Here is an 18663-nt window from a genome sequence, read left to right on the forward strand (position 1 = left end):
TTCTGTTATTTACATAACAAAATCAGATCCCAGCAAGGCTGTAATTGTGAGAAACAAAAGTAGGAAGGTTATTCCTAGACAAAAAGAAATACTTCACCAACAGGCAACATTAGCCACCTTATGCCAAGATCCATGCAGTAAACAATGTGCAACCACCACTCCTGAGAATTATTCCCACATCAGCCTTGGGAACTGCTTAGCATCATTTCGCAACAGTGGTAAACTGATACAGGACCGAGCTCGATACAGTGACTTACAATCCCTCCACCACCTGAAGCAAAAAAGAAATCACTAGCCCTCTCAACGCCACGCACGCAAGGTTGGTAGCATCAGAAACGGGCAATACTGACCACTAGAGGGCAGCAGGAAACAAACAAAAACAAAATCCAACACTTCCCAAAATAGGGGCTATGATCTTCAGCAAGGCCAAGGTAGTTATGCACAAGTCATCTGCCTAAAAAATAACAACATTAATTCCGATGGTGTTTGGGATCACAGCTCAAAGCGAAGAAGGTTTGGAAGTGGGAGAGCATGTTAACTTCCTGCAGTCAAAGGAGACTCTTCATAACTGCTCAAAGCACCTTTGCACAGCACCCTCCCCTTCATCTCTACATCAAGCCAAACAGTAAGATATTCTTTGAGCAATCTGTATCTTTTCGGTAAAGGGAGACTATCAGAAGTTTCTGTATCTAACCACGGCAGCCAAGAGTGCAAGTACAAGTCATTCTTAGCTCAGCTTTGGCTCAGTCTGAAAGGGATTTGCAAATTCAACGCAGGCCTCTTAAATGAGAATATATAAAAAAGTCTTTAGCCTTCAGGTTGTCTTCAGCACGGCCAGACAAAGAACCAGTTTGAAAATTCTTCAGTTTTGGTAGCAGCGGTAACTCAGACAGCCAAGCTATAATTTCTATACTGAGTAATGAATGAATACACTGAATTCTGGATTGAACTGCACCCATTAAGTGCCAGCCCTGAAAGGTTACTGCTGACAGGACAAGTACAGCCTGCTCCTTTCATTTTCAGCTTCTACGTCAGCACTTGTGCACAAGTCCCAAACAGAAAAATTGCAAACCATGCCAGACTTCTTCAGTAAACACAACCTACTTCTGCAAAAAGAGATTAAGCAACTCTTGACAGGCAAGTGGACATGGTAAACAGGAGAGAGCATTTAAGGACAAGTCAGAACACATGCACCAACATTAACTTGACTCCTCAGTTGCTAATAAAAGACATAACAACCCACGGCAAAACTAGGCATGTAAATTCGCTGGGTATGCGTAGCATTTTTTTCAGAAGAAACCCAGTTGCCTATAGAACAGATAGATGTGTTAACAGGCTGGAAATCCCTGCTTTGTTTAACACATATGCTTGGTAGATTGAAAACCCAGGAAGCAACCAGAACAGTCCAAAAATCATGATGGCTTTTATTTTTAAACTGGGATAGTCTTGCAATCAGGTGTCCTCTTGATTTGAGCAGGAATTTCAGCAGCAGTACCATGGCCCAGACTCACTGATTTGCCTGGAGCCAGCGAGGCTCCAGTGAAATGGTTCATCTCCATTTCCCCCAAGCCCTCACTATTCGTTCCAAACAGACTATTCTTGAAGGAAGCCTAAGAAAACCACAACTGATCAAAAGGAACCTTTTCCCTGCATGGAAAAAGCAATAAAAGCTCTAACATTGCTTTTTCCAGAAGCCACCACTCTGGAAAGTCTGTAACCCCATATGAAAGACAGGACACGTTGCAGACCACACTATCTTGGCGAATGCCCACGTTGGTGCCAGAAAGAGCAGTTGTCCCCATCTCATCCACACAAATATGGGCCAATTCCCTGAGCTCACTCCTCATGTGGCACCTGAGTACCAGTGCTAAGGACAGAGCAGGAATAAGAAGCGCAGTTAGGGACAGCCTGGGACTCCAGCTGCATTGGAAAGGTCAGGGCAGTCCATGGGAAATAACCAAAGGAAAGCCTGGGCTCAAACCTGAAGCAAACTGCAGGAACAGAAGTAGTGCTTTTGGCGAGGCAGCTAAAGGTTGACCACCTCTACCCCCCAAAACTGGCTTTTGTTATTTTTTTTTTTTTTAAAGCTAGCCAGCTTTTAGATACACACAGGCTCTCCAATCACACTGTCTTCCTGCTCCACCCAGTCCCTCCAGCATCACCCTTCCTCTCCTACTGTCATTCTTCCTCTATTTTCTCTGTTGCTTTGAGGCTACATTTTCCACTTATCTTCCCCTTCCACTGGGTGACTCTATCCACCCATCCATTCTCCTAAGGACACAGCTTTTTAACTACTTTTCATTACACAGAAAAAGGGACTAAGGGAGAAGCTACAAGACAAATGAGGAGGCCCATTCCCCCAAGATCGCTAGCCCCAGGGAAGGGCCATGCTGGCAGATGGGTCCAAGCTCTGCCCACGCTTCAGATGGGCAGTCTCCCAAGCATGGTGCCACAGCTGAGCTCTCAAAATGCTGCCTCCAAGCCTGGTAGCATCATTGCAGAGCTGTGCTAGCAAACCCAGCTCTGTCAGACCAGGCAGCATGGGCAGAGGCCAGGACGCTGCCTGCACCACATCCATAGTCTATTCTGTAACCCTTTTTTAAGCTGCAATTTTTCCAGGCAAAGACTATGTTTCCACTGTCCCTGGTACGCTCTGGTTCAGTACCCCACAAGAAAAAGGAACATTTGCAAGTGACTTATTTCATTGTAAACAGCCTTTATTAGCTGCCTTTCAAATATTAATCCAAATAATTTAAGGCTTCCCCCACACACACCTGAGTGCTGCCAAGTAAGAACTTTTGCTGGCAACTTCTCTTAATCTAGAGGAACTAGTAAAGTGTTGCTGCAGCATTGTGCTGTCAAGTCATACAGATTAGAAGCACTATGAACAATGAAATTTTTTGTATTATTCTTTTCCAGTATGGGATGAAAAAAATAAAGGAAGCATACTGAAAAGTTCACTGATCCAATTTAATTTCCTCAGTCTACTACTGCTTAAACACTTGAACTCTCTATGACAATAAGCTAAAAGTATGCATGTTTGTTGCAAGAGCAGAACCCTCACTCCTGCACAAATTGTAAAACCAGTTATTTACACCTAACTTAGACGTTTAGTCGTATTCCTACAGGACTACTGGTTTCTTGCCTAGGGATGCCTGCTTTCATAAGGCCCTGTTTTCATGGCTAATGGGTACTATCTTCTGCTATTACAGTGATGCAACCACCCTAGACTAATAAGACCTATTAGACGTGACTCAGGCATTAGGAATACCTCCATATCCATTTCTGACTCCTGAGGCTGGAATAGCATGATATTTTAGTCAGTCTCAGTCCAGTTCATGTGACAGATGTCAGAAAACACAGCCTGTCCTGTCAGCCTGCTTCTTTCCTAAGGAAGCCGTCACGTTCCCGGAGACCTAACGGCCTTTTGGAAATGCTTTTGAATCACTAAGGAAGATCCTCACCCCTAACAAAAATTTTTCAAGTTTGATGAGAAGACTCATCATCCATCCCGCCCAAGCCCCAGGAGGCAATCTTCTGGTCGTGCTGTGGGTTACAAGCTACAGCCATCCCAGCTCTCCTAGTTTACCCTGTGTCACGGTAGCAGTTTACAATGTTTCATCAGGAAACTAACAAGTAAAGGAGCTTCCTTTCCCAAGATACTTTTGACAGAACTTGCTCATCCAAGAACGTTTGACACAGGAAGAGTATTTTTAAAACCATAGAATCATGGAATCGTCTTGGCTGGAAGGGACCTTTAAGATCATCAAGTCCAACCATTAACCCAGCACTGCCAAAACCACCACTAAACCATGTCCCTCAGCACCTCATCTGCCCATCTTTTAAATACCTCCCGGGATGGCAACTCCATCACTTCCCTGGGCAGCCTGTTCCGATGCTTGATAACCCTTTCAATGAAGAACTTTTTCCTAGTATCCATCCTAAACCTCCCCTGGTGCAATTTGAGGTCATTTCCTCTTGTCCTATTGCCTGTTACTTGGGAGAAGAGACCGACTGCCCCCTCACTACACCCTCCTTTCAGGTAGTTGTAGAGAGCAACAAGGTCTCCCCTCAGCCTCCTTTTCTCCAGGCTGAACAACCCCAGTCCATCCTCCTGCCTTTTCTGCCACACTGCCTAAACTCAACGGATTAGAAAGCTGAAGTTGCCTCAAAAAAGAAAGAAAGTTTAACTGAGTATTAATATTGGTTTGACACTGTTACAAGGAGAAAGTGATGCTCAGAGTATCAACAGGGTCCGAGGTGATGCTTGGTTATTTCACTACCAGGAGCACAGGGTACGGAATCATTTTACAGCATGCATCCCACAGTTATTGCAAAGTGGTTTTAGTTGTGAGGGGTCTCTAAAACAAGCGATGAAGGAGAGGTCCATAGGCTTGATCTGCCCTCCTTAGCACATCTGGAGTACCTGCTGACACCAGGGGGTGTTGGAGACAGCAAGGAGGCAGGACCTGGCCTCTTGGCATGCCCTGGTACTAAGCTTTAGCTACCTATTCCATGTATGCACTGTAAATTACTTGCCCAATGCTGTCATTTGGGTTTAGAGCTGCCTATCTTTATTTCCGCGTATGTCACCGCGGCTATGCCTCAGACCAGTCTCGGGACTACTGACTGGTCATGCAGTTCTTCTGTCCATTCCATTCATGACAGTAATCAAGTCCAGTTGCCCTAAGCAACACTAAATGGTGTTTGAGCAACTAAGCCACCCTACCAACATTGCAGAAACTGCCTCGCAGCTCCCAGAATTTCTTCATACCTGCAACACAGGGCTTGTGAAATCCGAATAGACAAATGCCTTCCATCCTCTCTCACAGTTAGAGGAACTTCCCCATCCTTGTCTCCCACAACGGCGGAAAAGGCTTGCTTAGGACATTCCTCATAGTGGTGGTCACCACTCTTATGCACAAGAAAATAAAGCAAAGCCTCAAACCAGACACACTGTTCCTCTAACACAATATGGATCAGGGAATGTGATATGGATCATGGTTTAAAGTAAAGGTTATAGTAGAAGATTCGCATCATTAGTAATGTAAGACACGTGACTTCCTGGTCTGTATAGGAAAACCAAAGCAAGGATTGGTATCTATTGTTTGCAAATTTCATTACAGTTCCGGATGTCCCACAATTAGAGGTGAAGACAACTGCATAGTGAAGCAGTTACCATCAACAGACATAGTTAGGACTGGTAGAGTTCGCTGCTTCCCTGTTTAGCATACAAAATAGTGGAATTCCCACTGAAAAAACTCACATGTCTAATTCCAAGCTGACTTCTTGGAATTAGGCCAAAGTAAACCACCCACTGCTAGAGGAAAAAGAGTAGCCCAAGTCTACTCTTACACTACTTAAGAGTCCAGAGCAACCAGAAATGTCATCAGTGACGTTTCACCTGCTCAGGTGCCTTGACAACCCATCTCCACACATTATTTGCTGATCAGGTTTTATTGTCCCCCCCCCAATATTAGAATTACTACAACCTTCAGCCCAGCCAGTATGAATATATGGCACAAAGTGTCACTGGGCAAGTGCATTTTGATTTCACACTTCCTGCCATATGATCCTGCAATAGGAATCTTATGACATTCAATAAGAGCAAGTGTAGGGTGCTGCACCTGGGGAGGAATAACCCCATGCAGCAGTACAGGTTGGGGGCTGACCTGCTGGAGAGCAGTTCTGTAGAAAGAGACCTGGGAGTCCTGGTGTGTGCCCTTGTGGCCAAGAAGGCCAATGGCATCCTGGGGTGCATCAAGAAGAGTGTGGCCAGCAGGTCAAGGGAGGTCATCCTCCCCCTCTACTCTGCCTTGGTGAGGCCGTACCTGGAGTACTGTGTCCAGTTCTGGGCTCCCCAGCTCAAGAAGGACAGGGAACTGCTGGAGAGGGTGCAGCATAGGGCTACCAAGATGATTAGGGGACTGGAACACCTCTCTTATGAAGAAAGCCTGAGGGAATTGGGTCTCTTTAGTCTGGAAAAAAGACAGTTGAGGGGGGACCTGATCCATGCTTACAAATACTTAAAGGGTGGGTGCCAGGAGGATGGGGCCGGGCTCTTTTTGGTGGTGCCCAGTGACAGGACAAGAGGTAATGGGCACAAATTGAGTATAGGAAGTTCCACCTAAACATGAGGAGGAACTTCTTTACCTTGAGGGTGGTAGAGCACTGGAACAGGCTGCCCAGGGAGGTAGGTGATGGAGTCTCCATCTCTGGAGACATTCAAAACCCACCTGGACGCGTTCCTGTGCAACCTGCTCTAAGGTGTCCCTGCTCTGGCAGGGGGGTTGGACTAGATGATCTCCAGAGGTCCCTTCCAACCCTATGATTCTATGTTCACACTGACTGGGCTGAGGGGTGTAGTAATCAGAATGTGCCAGCTACCCCTTGATCTTCTCAGATACACCATTACTCCTGAGACTCTGGAATAGAGGCTGACCTAAAATGCTACGTCTGCAGGAATCAGTCCTCCTTCACGTGATGAAACTGCTGTCTCCCAAGAGCTGGACTGAAGCAGTTCTCACCACACTAGTGTCATTCGCACAAGCAAACATTCACCATTACAATTTCAAAGTAACGGGCTACAGAGGCCACATCCTGAGCTCATGAGTGGAAGACACATGATGAGCGCATGAAGAACATAAAGAAAAGTTTTAAAGCATTTCTTACTGACTATGGTAATTTGAGACAGTATTTCCAACTGACACCTGGAGGATTGCTCTGTGGGTTAGTTCAAGTAACTCTCTTCCTCTGAGAACACACTAAAGGCGAAGAAACAGTGTTGTCAAAACATGAGCGGCTGATAGTAACCTCTGAACTCCTCTCGTGTGTTGTGTCTCCTTGATCCATAGTTCACACTGTATCTGTCAAGCTGGAACATACTGTAGTTCTGGTAAACTGTTTTAAGACAAGGCAGATGCACTGGTATCAGACTGCTGTTACTCAGTCAAATTACCCACTGCCTAAAGAGATAATGCATTGGCTAAAGAAAGAGCATGTGAGGAGGCAGAGGCTGTTACCTGTGGGTGGAGAGGGAAAAGTATCCACAGAACGAAAAAGCTCCTCGCTGTTTTCAGAGCTATGCAGAGGCAGAAAGCGCTCTGCTAGGTCACAAACAGAAGGCAGGTCCAATACGCTGCTCTCCTCCGAGTGATGACTTGCTGATGTCTCTTTTCCTTCCATGGTCCCACTGCAGAGACATAAATACAACTGAGCTGGGGTTTTAAGCATGCAAATCCAAGTGGAAGTCAACACAAATGATCTGGCATTTTTGCACTACTTTACGAGCTGAGAGAAGTTGTTCTAGCATATTGGTATTTCATTTAAGAAAATAAGGGCAAGTTTAAAGATATAAAGGAAGAACAACAGCAAAACTCATAGACAACAGCCCTCAGCCTTAAGAAGGGTAACTAGGAGTCCACAACAAATCTGGCTTTCCTAGAGGTGTTCACAAGTACAGATTTAGGCCCCAACACTAGAAAGCTATGGAGTGTATTCACTTCAAGGTGTATTACGTGTGCAATTTAAAAGAAAACATGTTCTTCAGGGTCCCTTCCCCTTATATCTGATACTTCTAGATGTCACAAGTTAAACCCATCCTTCCTGGCTCTGTTCACAAAATTCATCAAGCTCACTAGCAGAAGGAAAGAACGTCTTAAAACTTAGCAGTCTCAACCCCACAGGGACAGCAAGGATTTCTTGGTGTGGAGACCCTACGGCAGCTGTGTTGTATACCCTGGGCACAGCACTTCGGAAAGTTGCGGTTGAAACATTGCCACATCCCAAACACCCTTCTTTTGAATTCCCTGAACCAGTCCACCACCGCAGAGGGCAGGAACACACAGCTGGGTGGAGAGCAGGGCAGGGCAGGAGCCATTCAGCTCTACGCCAAGGGCCACAGTGGATGGGCAATTCTTTTGGAGAGGATAAAACTAAAGCGTTCCACTCCAGCAGCTTTAACCACAGCCACACAAGTGTCTGGGGCAGGAGATGAATGAAAGGCAAAATCTTGGTGGGGCAGGAGCTCATAGAATGACAAAGAGGAGCAAGTAGGAATCCTTGGTCCGAAGCATAGTTAGCACTGGCTCAGTAAGAGGGGCTCTCTGTAGACCTCAAGGAAAGACACTTGCAAGGGAAGATGCAGAAGAATCCCCAACACCCTCAGTTTCCACTTGAGACCTCACACACTAGCCTTTGGCCACCCTGCACAACCCCTGGTGAGGCAGCTGAGACTCTCCACTAACAGTAAAGGCTCTGAGCAGAGCGCTACCGTAGTCCAGCTCACACCTCTAACACCACCAAACAGAGGAGGGATTGACTCAGTCCTTACTGCAGGGCCTCACGCCAGAAGGACTTCCAGGCAGGAGCTTCACTTAAAACACACCCTGAGCACTGATGATGAAATTGTGTGGGGTAAATGTGAGCAGACATTGTGTTTTTTCCCCTCACTCAGGTAACAGATGATGCTTTTCGTGGGGAAAAAGCGGACAGAACAAGAGTGTTTCTCATGAAATTTAGTTCCTAGCTCTTACAGAGACTCCAGGAGATTTTGTGCAAGTTTCTTTCTTCATCTGTTCTGTTTACTTATATGCAATAAAAAACTCAGATTGTGGCTATCTGCTCTGCTCTCTCCACCAGCTGTATCCTTCTGCTATTTTGGTAAAGAGCAATAGGACAGAGGAACCAGATCCAGTGGTCAGACAACGGCTGGGGACCCTGCAGGCTCACTTTTATTTCCTCTTCCATAAAATGAAGAAGGTAACACACTGTTATCTCAGGGGTGTTGTCAGTAAGGAATGTTACAGCCACAGGGGCCACAGAAATCCCTAGAAGAGATTAGTACTGAAAAATGAAGTAATTGCCCCCATGCAGATATTTAAAAAAACAAACGAACAAACAAACACCATTCCTTAGGTGTTTCTGTGTTGAGTAAGCTTGTAGCTAAGATGCACCTCTGACCTTTGCAGAATGCTGACTTGCTAATGAACAGAGCAGAGATGTTGGCTGTGATATTGGAGAAGATCAGCTGCCTTGTCCTGGGGGGACAAACAAGGTCAATGCATTCAAAGAAATTTTCCAGGAAAAACAGAGTGGAAGGTTAAAAACAAAACAATGCACACAACACTCTGATCCCCAACAGTCACTTCAGAGGGAACCTTCTCCTCCATTGCTCTTCATGTCACAAAATACAGATGATCTGTGTGTAAGGAACACAGAGAAGGAGAAACTTTCCTCAAATATTGTTTTCATGATTTGTGCTACTTTTTAAATACATGACTATTTTAGAGAACAAAACTGCCCATTTCAGCCCTTGGTCTGGAAAAAAAAAACCAAAAACAAACACATGAAAAACCCAACCAATCCTATTCCTCCAAGGGTAAGCGGGAAATTACAGCAAGAGGACCTGCTGGTGTGGTACCACAGCAGCTTAAGGCTGTCATTGATACAGGCTGCTGTGATCCTGGCCATCTCTGCCAGCTGCCTCTGCTGGCCTCCTTCCTCGTATTGCCACGACAGGGCTAACAACATGTGCAGCCATGTGATGATCAGGTTCAGATAAAACAAATGATCTTTTTTTAAAAAAAAAAAAAAGTTTTCCCTTGGATCAGCTCCCTCTAGTCCTCCAACAACTTCAGACTGCAGTTTGACCATGTAAGGCAGCATCAAGACTACAGCACTTCTATTCCCAAAACTGATGGAGAGGCTTGTTTGTGAGGATAAATAAGACCTCAGCTCAGCCCTGAACCTTCAGACATGTGGAAGAGACACACAGTTACCTCAGTGTCATACCTGGGAACAGCACTGATGCGGAAGCAGTACTCTTGGACAGAGTCCGGGAGCAAACAGTCTGTCAGTACTTCAGGATCCCCTCCTTCTTCCTTCATGGTTTGTCAATCCCAGTGCACTGGAATGAAACAAACAGGCTAGTTACATGCATTGCATCAGCTGATTGGGCTGACGGGTGGTATGACCTTTCAAAGCACATATGCCTGCCGATGTCAACAGTCAGTCATCACATATACCAGTTTGTCAGGTCTGGCACACAGAAAAGTTTTTTTCTAGGAATCAGAAATAGCACGTCTAGTAATGCCCTTGAATCTTTTCACAGTGATGGAGACCTCCTGGAAAGGGGTCAGTACACTCTAGACATGAAGCCAAGATTTTCTTTACAAGAAGCTGCCAGATGGGCTGTTTATTCAAAACCTGTAAAGCAGAGAAGTGAGTTACAGCTGGCATCCTTCCCTCCCTCTTGCGGAAGAACAGGTATTTCCCCAACAGGTTTATCTAGCGGTGCTTTGATGCCAAAACCGATAGCCTATGCTGCATCAAACCTCAACTAGGAAATGTGTTTTAAGAGGGCCATGTAACCCAGCGTGTGAAGCAAGCCGCAGGGCCACAAACCCCAAATCCTGTTTCCCATCTTCTGCCATTACTTCATTATTTCCAGTAAGCAACCAGGACACACATACTTTCAGGAGGAAACTGGATTTTCTTCTGGACCACCCTACCACCGGGAATTTCCCAGACAGAGGCATGCCACCGGTCCTGCGCAAATGCTTGCGATGGGCACATGGGTAGGTGCCAGGCGCTGGCCTTACCCGCTGCCCTGCTCCGCTGCTTTGAGGGATTGGTTTCTCTATGTTCTCTGTGTTCCTAGTTTGGAGATGGGGGTCTTCTTCCTCACGGTCTTGTTTCTTTCCCCCTTTTCCTGCAGGCAAAGACATGTGTTATTTCAACAACTGCTCCCTTGGCAGTGAGGCAGAAGGTAAAGAAGGCAGAGCAGCCCCTCCACAGGCCTGGTGCGAGCCAGGACCCCCCCAAAGCCAGAACCCCCGGCAACCTCGCCAAGGCTGCCACGTCTCCAACCCACGCCCCACCTTCTCCCCCCCTCCTCCCCCCCTTTCTGTGGAGAAAATCAGGCTGCAGCACCTCATGGACAGCAAAACATGGTGGAGAGGAGTAAGGGGAAAGCCAAAATCCCGCCAGGGCTGCCCCGGGAGGGGCCGTGCCCCCACGGCTCCGCTCAGCCCCTCCTTCCCGCTACCGGGCCGGAGACTACGGCCCCGCCCTCCGGCGCTGCGGGGCCGCCATGTCGGCGAAGGGCGAGGTGAAGCGGGCAGAGCCATCTTTGCTGCGGGCCGGCGCGGCCGCAGGGGTTCCCGGGCACGGCGGGGCGGACCGGGGGGGACCGGCGGGACCGGGGCTGAGGCGGGGCGGGGCCGGGCGGAACGGCGGACTCGGCACCTCCGGGCCGAAGAGCGGGCGGCGGGGCCAGCTGGGCCGAGACGCCGGGCGGGCTTTGTGTGGGGAGAAGGAGAAAAGAGGAGAAAATTACATACAGAGAAATAGCCGGGGGGAGGGATCAAAGCTGTTTCCAGTCATGTTTTCCTCAAAACACATTTGACTCTGGCTGGGCGGAGAATGGATTCAGAGCAGCCCTGCTGAGAAGGACTTGGGGGTGTTGGTTGATGAGAAGCTCACCGTGAGCTGGCAATGTGCACTGGCAGCCTGGAAAGCCACCCCCATCCTGGGCTGCATCCCCAGCAGTATGGCCAGCAGGGCGAGGGAGGGGATTCTGCCCCTCTGCTCCACTCTGGGGAGACCCCCCTGCAGTGCTGCCTACAGCTCAGGAGGTCCCAACATCAGAAGGACATGGACCTGTTGGAGCGGGGCCAGAGGAGGCCACAAAGATGCTCCGAGGGCTGGAGCCCCTCTGCTGTGAGGACAGGCTGAGAGAGTTGGGGGTGTTCAGCCTGGAGAAGAGAAGGCTCTGGGGAGACCTTAGAGCCCCTTCCAGTGCCTAAAGGGGCTCCAGGAAAGCTGGGGGGGGACTCTTGATCAGCACGTGGAGCCACAGGAAGAGGGGGAATGGTTTTAAACTTAAAGAGGGGAGATTTAGATTAGATATCAGGAAGAAATTCTTTGCTGTGAGGGTGGTGAGCCCCTGTCCCAGGTTGCCCAGAGAAGCTGTCGCTGCCCCATCCCTGGAGGTGTTCAAGGCCAGGTTGGACGGGGCTTGGAGCAACCTGGTCTGGTGGGAGGTGTCCCTGCCGATGGCAGGGGAGTTGGAACGAGATGGTCTTCAAGGTCCCTTCCAACCTAAACCATTCTGTGATGCTATGAACTCGGTTTTAATTCTCTGGGTTCTGAGGGGAGAGGTGTTGGTACCACTGCACCTTGACCTGAGCAAGGCAAGGCAGCAAGAGCACCATCCCACACCTTCTGCTCAGGTTTTTGTCTCAGCTGGTGCAGGACTTGGTCATTTTACGCCACTACTGTACAGTCCCCCACCCAAGGCGCAGCCTGGAAGAGCCCGGAGGGGTGGTGAGCGCAGGGCTGTGCTGGGTCTGCAGGGTGGAAACACCATTGCCAGGCCCGGAATAAAAACAAACCCAATTCTCACCTGGGACGTAAGCAGGTGGGTAGGCTGAGTCCTTCTTCTAGGGCTTACAGAGCTCATCTACAGTAATGCATAGGGAGGTCAAGGAAACAGGAGGCCACTCATCGGTTGCTGTACACCAAGGCCGTCCACACTCTCCCACATGGCGCCAAGGAGTCTAACAGGCAGCACGGTGGAAGCATCACAAACCCTGCTGGGAAATAGGATACAAATGACACTGAATTCGGGACACGCACATCACTTCAGCACATGGCATGACTGCTGTGTGCTGCGACAGCCATGACTGGCATGGTGACAAGGACCCCAGTGGCAGTCACGGGGGAGCGACACAGACATCCTGACCCTTTAACAGCGGTGCAGCATGTGCCCCCAGCCACACACCGGATGCTTTCCCAGCAAAGAGAATATATTGCAGTGTGGCCTGACAAAACGTGCGTGGCACAGCCAGGCATCCCGGGACACCACCGCCAGCGCAGGTCAGGGAGCAGCCCCTTTGATTGCCCCAGCAGGCAGTCAGGGAGGAAAGCTGCCAGCCAGCCTGCTGGGGAGAACTGCTGCCAGGGGAGAGCTGGCTGTGCTTCTTGGCACGCATGCCGCCAGTGAGACTGGGAAGAAGCCAGTATTTTTTTCCAAGAGCCTTTGGACTGCAAGGCAGTGGTGGCAAACTGATGTTTTTAGAAGGAAAACATTAAAAGAAAAAAAAAAAAAAGAAATTGAAGATCCATGATTGCCAAGAGGGTTTCATTTTGCTCCCAGGTGAGCTGGCTCAAGCCAGGGAAGGTTCCCACAGGGAGAGCCTTTAAGTCTGCTTTTCAGGCACAGCAGCCACGAGTCTTGCCTTATACTTACCACTTCCCTCGAGCCAGGCCTGCACTTTTGGGGTCATTGTGCGAGTAGTGATGCAAGCCTAGATGCCTCCTAGGCTGTAACTAAACCCAGACACTGCCCTAGTGCCAGGCTACCTCTTGCCATTTGCTGTCTGTCCCCAGAAAACACCATCCCTCTGGGGAGTGGGATAGCCCCCCCCTTTTTTTTTTATGAGCTGGAAGGCAGGTCTCCAGCGTTTTATTTCCTTGCAGGGAGTGGGGCTGGAGCAGAGCTGGGAAATGCAAACCATCAGCGGATCTACCTTATTTGGCTATGGAGCACATACAATATTACAGCATCCAGAAACCAGCCATCTCTGTGATTTCACCTTGCTGGATCATCCCAAGTCTCTGCCATCAGAAAAGCTCTGGCAGTAGGGAACTTGGTAGGTATTGCTTGCTCCTGGAAAAGCAAGGAGCTGCAGTGAACGGAACTAATAAGGAAGCCGTAGTGCTTATTAATAAACATCTACAGCTTACCAGTTACTATTTGTCATATTAGGTGGACAACCAAATCTTCGAACTTACCTTCATTTACCTCCTCTCCTTCACCAGAAGGGAGAGGTCCTGCGCCCTCCTGATAGAACAGTGCACTCCCCTGGTCCCTCAGCCATGGTAACCTACAGTCTTTACCTTTACTCCTTATGGACCGCATTATCAGCAAAAAGATTACATTTGCCTACAGTATTTAGGGCAAGACTGTAAGTGCATAGTATGCTCCTTCTTTTTATCAGTGTGTTAATGTTAGCACATGATAAAACTATGCCCGCAGCCGTGTCTGAAGTTGGTTAAAACAGAAGGCACACGCAAGCCAGGAAACACAGAATTAAACCCCATACTTGACATTTAGCAAAGATGAAACTACTGACAGTCAGACATGGGGAAAAGGAAATACATTTTCTGACTATTGCAGCTGAGTCACAATGTGAGTTTTCAGAGTGTTGACAGTCTCGAGGCCAGAGTCTTAAGCTGTATAATTTCACATCATTGAAACTAATGTATATCTGCCAACTTACCATCTTAAAAACTTCACACATAACATGAAGAAAAAAAGTCTTGTCTTCACAAACAGCAGAACTTGCAAGTTCATGTCTTTTCAGTCCTTTCCCTCTGTCACACCACAGGGGAGCCACTCCGTCTACTCACTTCCTTCTTTCACAATAGCTAGAAGTGAATTTAGCACATGAAAACAGAATAACAGCTGAACAGCATCTATTTAGCAGGAAATGCCCAGGGCAGAAGGGATGCTGAGACAGGAACGAGGTTGATTTTCTCACTGTTCAATTATACAAAGATTGTTCTGTTGTTTAACAGAAATGATTACGCCAAAATTTGTAGTCTGCATACTTAAGAGTTTTGAGTTCACTTCCTCACAACAAACTAGCCCCTTGTTCTCAAAACTGAACCATATCCTGGGCTGCATCAAAAGAAGTGTGGCCAGCAGGTCAAAGGAGGTGATTCTGCCCCTCTACTCTACTCTCGTGAGACCCCACCTGGAGTACTGCATCCAGCTCTGGAGTCCACAACATAAGAAGGACATGGACCTGCTGGAGCAGGAGGTGTTCAAGGCCAGGCTGGACGTGGCCTTGGGCAGCCTGGTCTAGTGGGAGGTGTCCCTGCCTATGGCAGGGGGGTTGGAACTCCATGATCTTCAAGGTCCTTTCCAACTCTAAACCATTCTATAATTCTATGAAAGCAAGAAAAGATATCAGTATATTTAAGTCTATTATTTGCATGTATTTTACTTCCCAGCTCTAGAGACTGTTACTAAAATGGATGGAGGATCAGGCTGTGCGGGATTCTTGTCCTGAAGTTCCCCTCAAGCCCTGCAGACAGTGCTTTAGTGTCCTTTGCTCTGGAAAAGCAGTTACCCCAGGAATGAGTGTTTTCAGGCTTCATGCAAGCCAATCTGAGAAACAGCTCTTCGAACCTATGAGATGAGAAACAGCAACTGGCAACTCATCACACCTTCCACAACAGTAAGGGTTTGCTGGTGGTACTACAAATAGCATAGGGCAGAGGCAGGCTGGAAGAAGAGCTCTTTTTCCACCACCCCGTAAAAGGTAAGACACCTTGGCATTCTCAAGTAGCTTTTCTCACAGTCATCCTCCCTTCACCTATAGCCGTGTCCTTTGTGTGCACACCACAGTACAGCATGGAAGGTGCAGCTCACCTGCTAGAGGCAAGAGACATAAAAGCTGCATTACCACAGCAGACACAAGGAGCATCTCCAAGCTCCCAGGTCTAGGGATATTATCCACCTAATTCCTACCAAGGCCAGACCTGGGTTAACATACTTGGGGGAATATACTTGCTTACCTAGGAAATAAAAACCAAACCATACCTGTACAACCCCAAAATAAAGGTTTGGTTGCCCTAAAACTGATTTATCCCGCTGTGTTAGCTGATCAGATGAAGAGTACTACCAGTCTCCCCAGATTTGCCACAGTTAGGTTTCCAGGACTGCCTAAAAAGTCATTGTGTGGTTTGTGTTTTGCCACATCACAGACGATCGTTCAAAACAGCAAACCTCCTTCTAACGGGTCAGTTCCACTTAAACTCAACTACATCTCCTTGCCATCACTATCTCCAAACAGTGATAACTGTGGGACTAATGCCCTGCAGGGTTTGGACTGAACTATCACAGAGCACTTACTGCTGATCCAGGTTCCCGATTAACACTGAGGTCAACATATAAGCTATCCTGCTTGCCTTTCTTACGCATAGTCAAGTAGGCATCTACCAAGTTACCCCAACCCCACAAGCTATACTCCGTAACTGTACTTCTCTTCAGGACAGGTTAAGGTTACAAACATGAAGCAGTTGTCTGCATTACAAAAAGTGGGTTAGCCAGGCATCCAAAAAATTCTTGGCCTTCTCTTCCCTCGCCAGAAGACAAGTAATACTTTTTGCTTCCTCTTTCAGTAACTAGGAGTTTAAGCCTTTTGCTGGCTGCAATCAACACCCTATGCTACAGTTTCAAAGATCAAATGTTATTTCTGCTGTAGCACAGACCAGTAAATGAACTTTTCTTTTTCGTCTCTCCCATGAACCTGTTCCTGGGGGTCTGCCAGCAGTATCTGACTTTTTAAGGTGCCACTTCTTAACTCAACATGAAATCATGGTAGCCAGTTCATGTATTAATACCACGTCTTGGCATTTTGTGATTTCAGGAGAAACTTGGTCTCTCTTCAAAAAGTAGTTTTCCATGGCAAAGGCTTGAAAATGTGAATGCTGGGGATATTCCAGTACAAGCAGGAACCAAATTTTTTTTCTTACAATCCTGCACCAAATCCTGTCTCCTTTGAGAGCCTTTGCTGGAATGGGCGCAGAAGCATGGCTCCTACCCCTCTGATTGATATTACCTCTCTTATTTTTGCATCTGCTGCTGCTCGAATTCACTTTGATGGAAAGTTTTTTAGGATGCTAACACTGTTATTCTTGTGCTGCTTAAGCTTTTAGCACAGTGGATGCAGATGTAGGGCTCTGTGGGGCCTCATTTCCTCCCTGCAAAGTGCCTTTCTACATCACCATTCACTAACAATAAAACAAAAGCGTTTTGTGACCCAAGGATAGACACGAACCATACTGTAACTTAGCTCTCATCTTGCACCTAAGCACTGTCTTAACCAGATTTGTATTTCCTTCTCCCAGACTTCCCCTCTTGCAGTGTATTTCTGTTTAAGTCTCCACACCCACGCTCTTCCCTTGCATTCCTGCCACCCAGTGATTCTGTACATCCTCACTGCTCTGACTGTGACACAGCTGCTGCCTGATGGCAATCCTGCATTTTGCAGCTGTGATGAAAGCAGTACATAGAAAGGAGATACATTTGGAGTAACAGGACAGGTCTTAATCTAAGCTCATCTCTCAGTCTCCCTTTGGGGCAAAATAACCCCTTAAGCACTGGTTTATCCTCTGCTGTTTATCCCCTTCCATTCTTACTTCTACCCTATGAACAGAGTGATCTACGGTCTCTTCAGCATCTTAGTCACCGTACACACCAGCCAGCAACTGGACTCCTTTACTTTTGGCAGGGAGTGCGTGTCTGAGTTTCTAGTTCTTGTACTCCTGGGATCTGGATGGAAATTGTTACAGCTGAACCTACATATGTCTATACACACAAGTATCCACCAAGGATTTGTCATGTTCTCATGCTGTTGGGCCTTTAGGGAATTTCCAAAAGATGCTTCCAGCCTCGCTTGAAGTAAATAGTCCCAGGAGAACAGGAAATAAAGTCTGGCTTCTCGCCTGGATTTTCTGGTGCCTGATATAGTACAGTGGTCCAGCAAGAAGTGTCAACTGCAGTATTCACGTGCTTCTCTCCACTAGAACTCCTCCAGTGCTTAAGAGCTGAGCCACCTCACTGACTTTATATACTGCTAGGGTCCCTCCCCTGTCTAGTAACAGACTTCTGTTCCAGCAAGCACGTCAGCTCCGAGATCATTACCTATCTATCAGATTTGATCAAAGAATTCAAAAGTAAGTTGAGATGAGGCACATCTACATTTGCTTTGTTTCCCCTAGAAGCCAGGCTCAAAATGGAGTCATGTCTTTTATCATGTCTTTCAGGCTGGCGTCCTGCAAGCAGGATTATATATTATGAATAATATATATTCTTTGGTTATGAAACCGAAGACCAGAGAGCATGGAGCACTGGAAGGAAATCACCTTCCGCTCACATGCAACATTATCTGCTCCCCCAGCAGTCCTCTACACTGTATTGCTTCAGGGAGCTCCTAACTAGTTTCTGCAGTTGTCAGCATATCATTTTACTTTAACTGAGTTCTCATTCATAAGGCATGGGATTGACAATGGCTCGGGCATTAATTTCACACATCAATTCTAGGAAACCATCTTTATAACTTAAAATGGAGGCTCCATTCTTATCCTGCTCAGTGTATCTTGATTTGAGGTGACAGTCTTATTACCTGCCCCATACATTATGGTGGGGTGGGCTGGGATTTTTTTGAGTATTGACACTTTTTTTTCCCATAATTTCTTTTTGTGAGGTTATGGCTGCTAAAGTCTGGCCCTCTGCGAAGGTCCATTCAAGAAATGCCCACTTCTGGCTGAGTGACAGCTAAAGGAGCAAGGCCCATCAAAAGCCAGGCATGTAACAGTGCCCATACATGAAAGGGACGCTGTTGAGCCCTAACTCTCTGCAGAGACTGCTGCTGATGGAAAGTGGCAAGAAAATGCTCAAAGAGCTGTTGGCTTCCAGCTCTCCTTCAGTACTTCACCTGGGCAGGGCAGGGCTCTTTCCTGAGTTGGGAAACGCTCACTGAGTCCTGCTGGTTTCCCTGGGAGGCCTAGCAGTTATGCCAGGAGGAAAGGAAAGGCTTCTCTGCACTGCTACCTTTTTGCTTTGGGCTATTCAGCAGTAAGAGTGTG

The 18663-nt window shown here is 47.4% G+C and overlaps 2 long non-coding RNA genes across 2 annotated transcripts in view; both read right to left on the minus strand.

The window, feature by feature from the left end:
• The window catches only part of LOC309670329, a 52247-nt gene extending 45168 nt beyond the window's left edge, over positions 1–7079 (minus strand). Inside the window, exon 1 of the long non-coding RNA XR_014268996.1 lies at positions 7023–7079. This is a non-coding gene — a long non-coding RNA (uncharacterized lncRNA). The remainder of the gene's footprint in view (positions 1–7022) is intronic.
• Positions 7080–7136: 57 nt separating this feature from the next.
• On the minus strand, positions 7137–11015 carry LOC309670328. The gene is made up of 4 exons (XR_014268995.1): positions 10933–11015; positions 10602–10711; positions 9793–9907; positions 7137–7192 (listed from the first exon to the last, which is right to left on the minus strand). It is a non-coding gene; the product is annotated as an uncharacterized lncRNA (long non-coding RNA).
• Positions 11016–18663: the final 7648 nt, after the last annotated feature.

This window comes from Vanellus vanellus (genome assembly GCF_965231255.1).
Source record: "Vanellus vanellus genome assembly, chromosome: 3".
Taxonomy (NCBI): Eukaryota; Metazoa; Chordata; class Aves; order Charadriiformes; family Charadriidae; genus Vanellus; species Vanellus vanellus.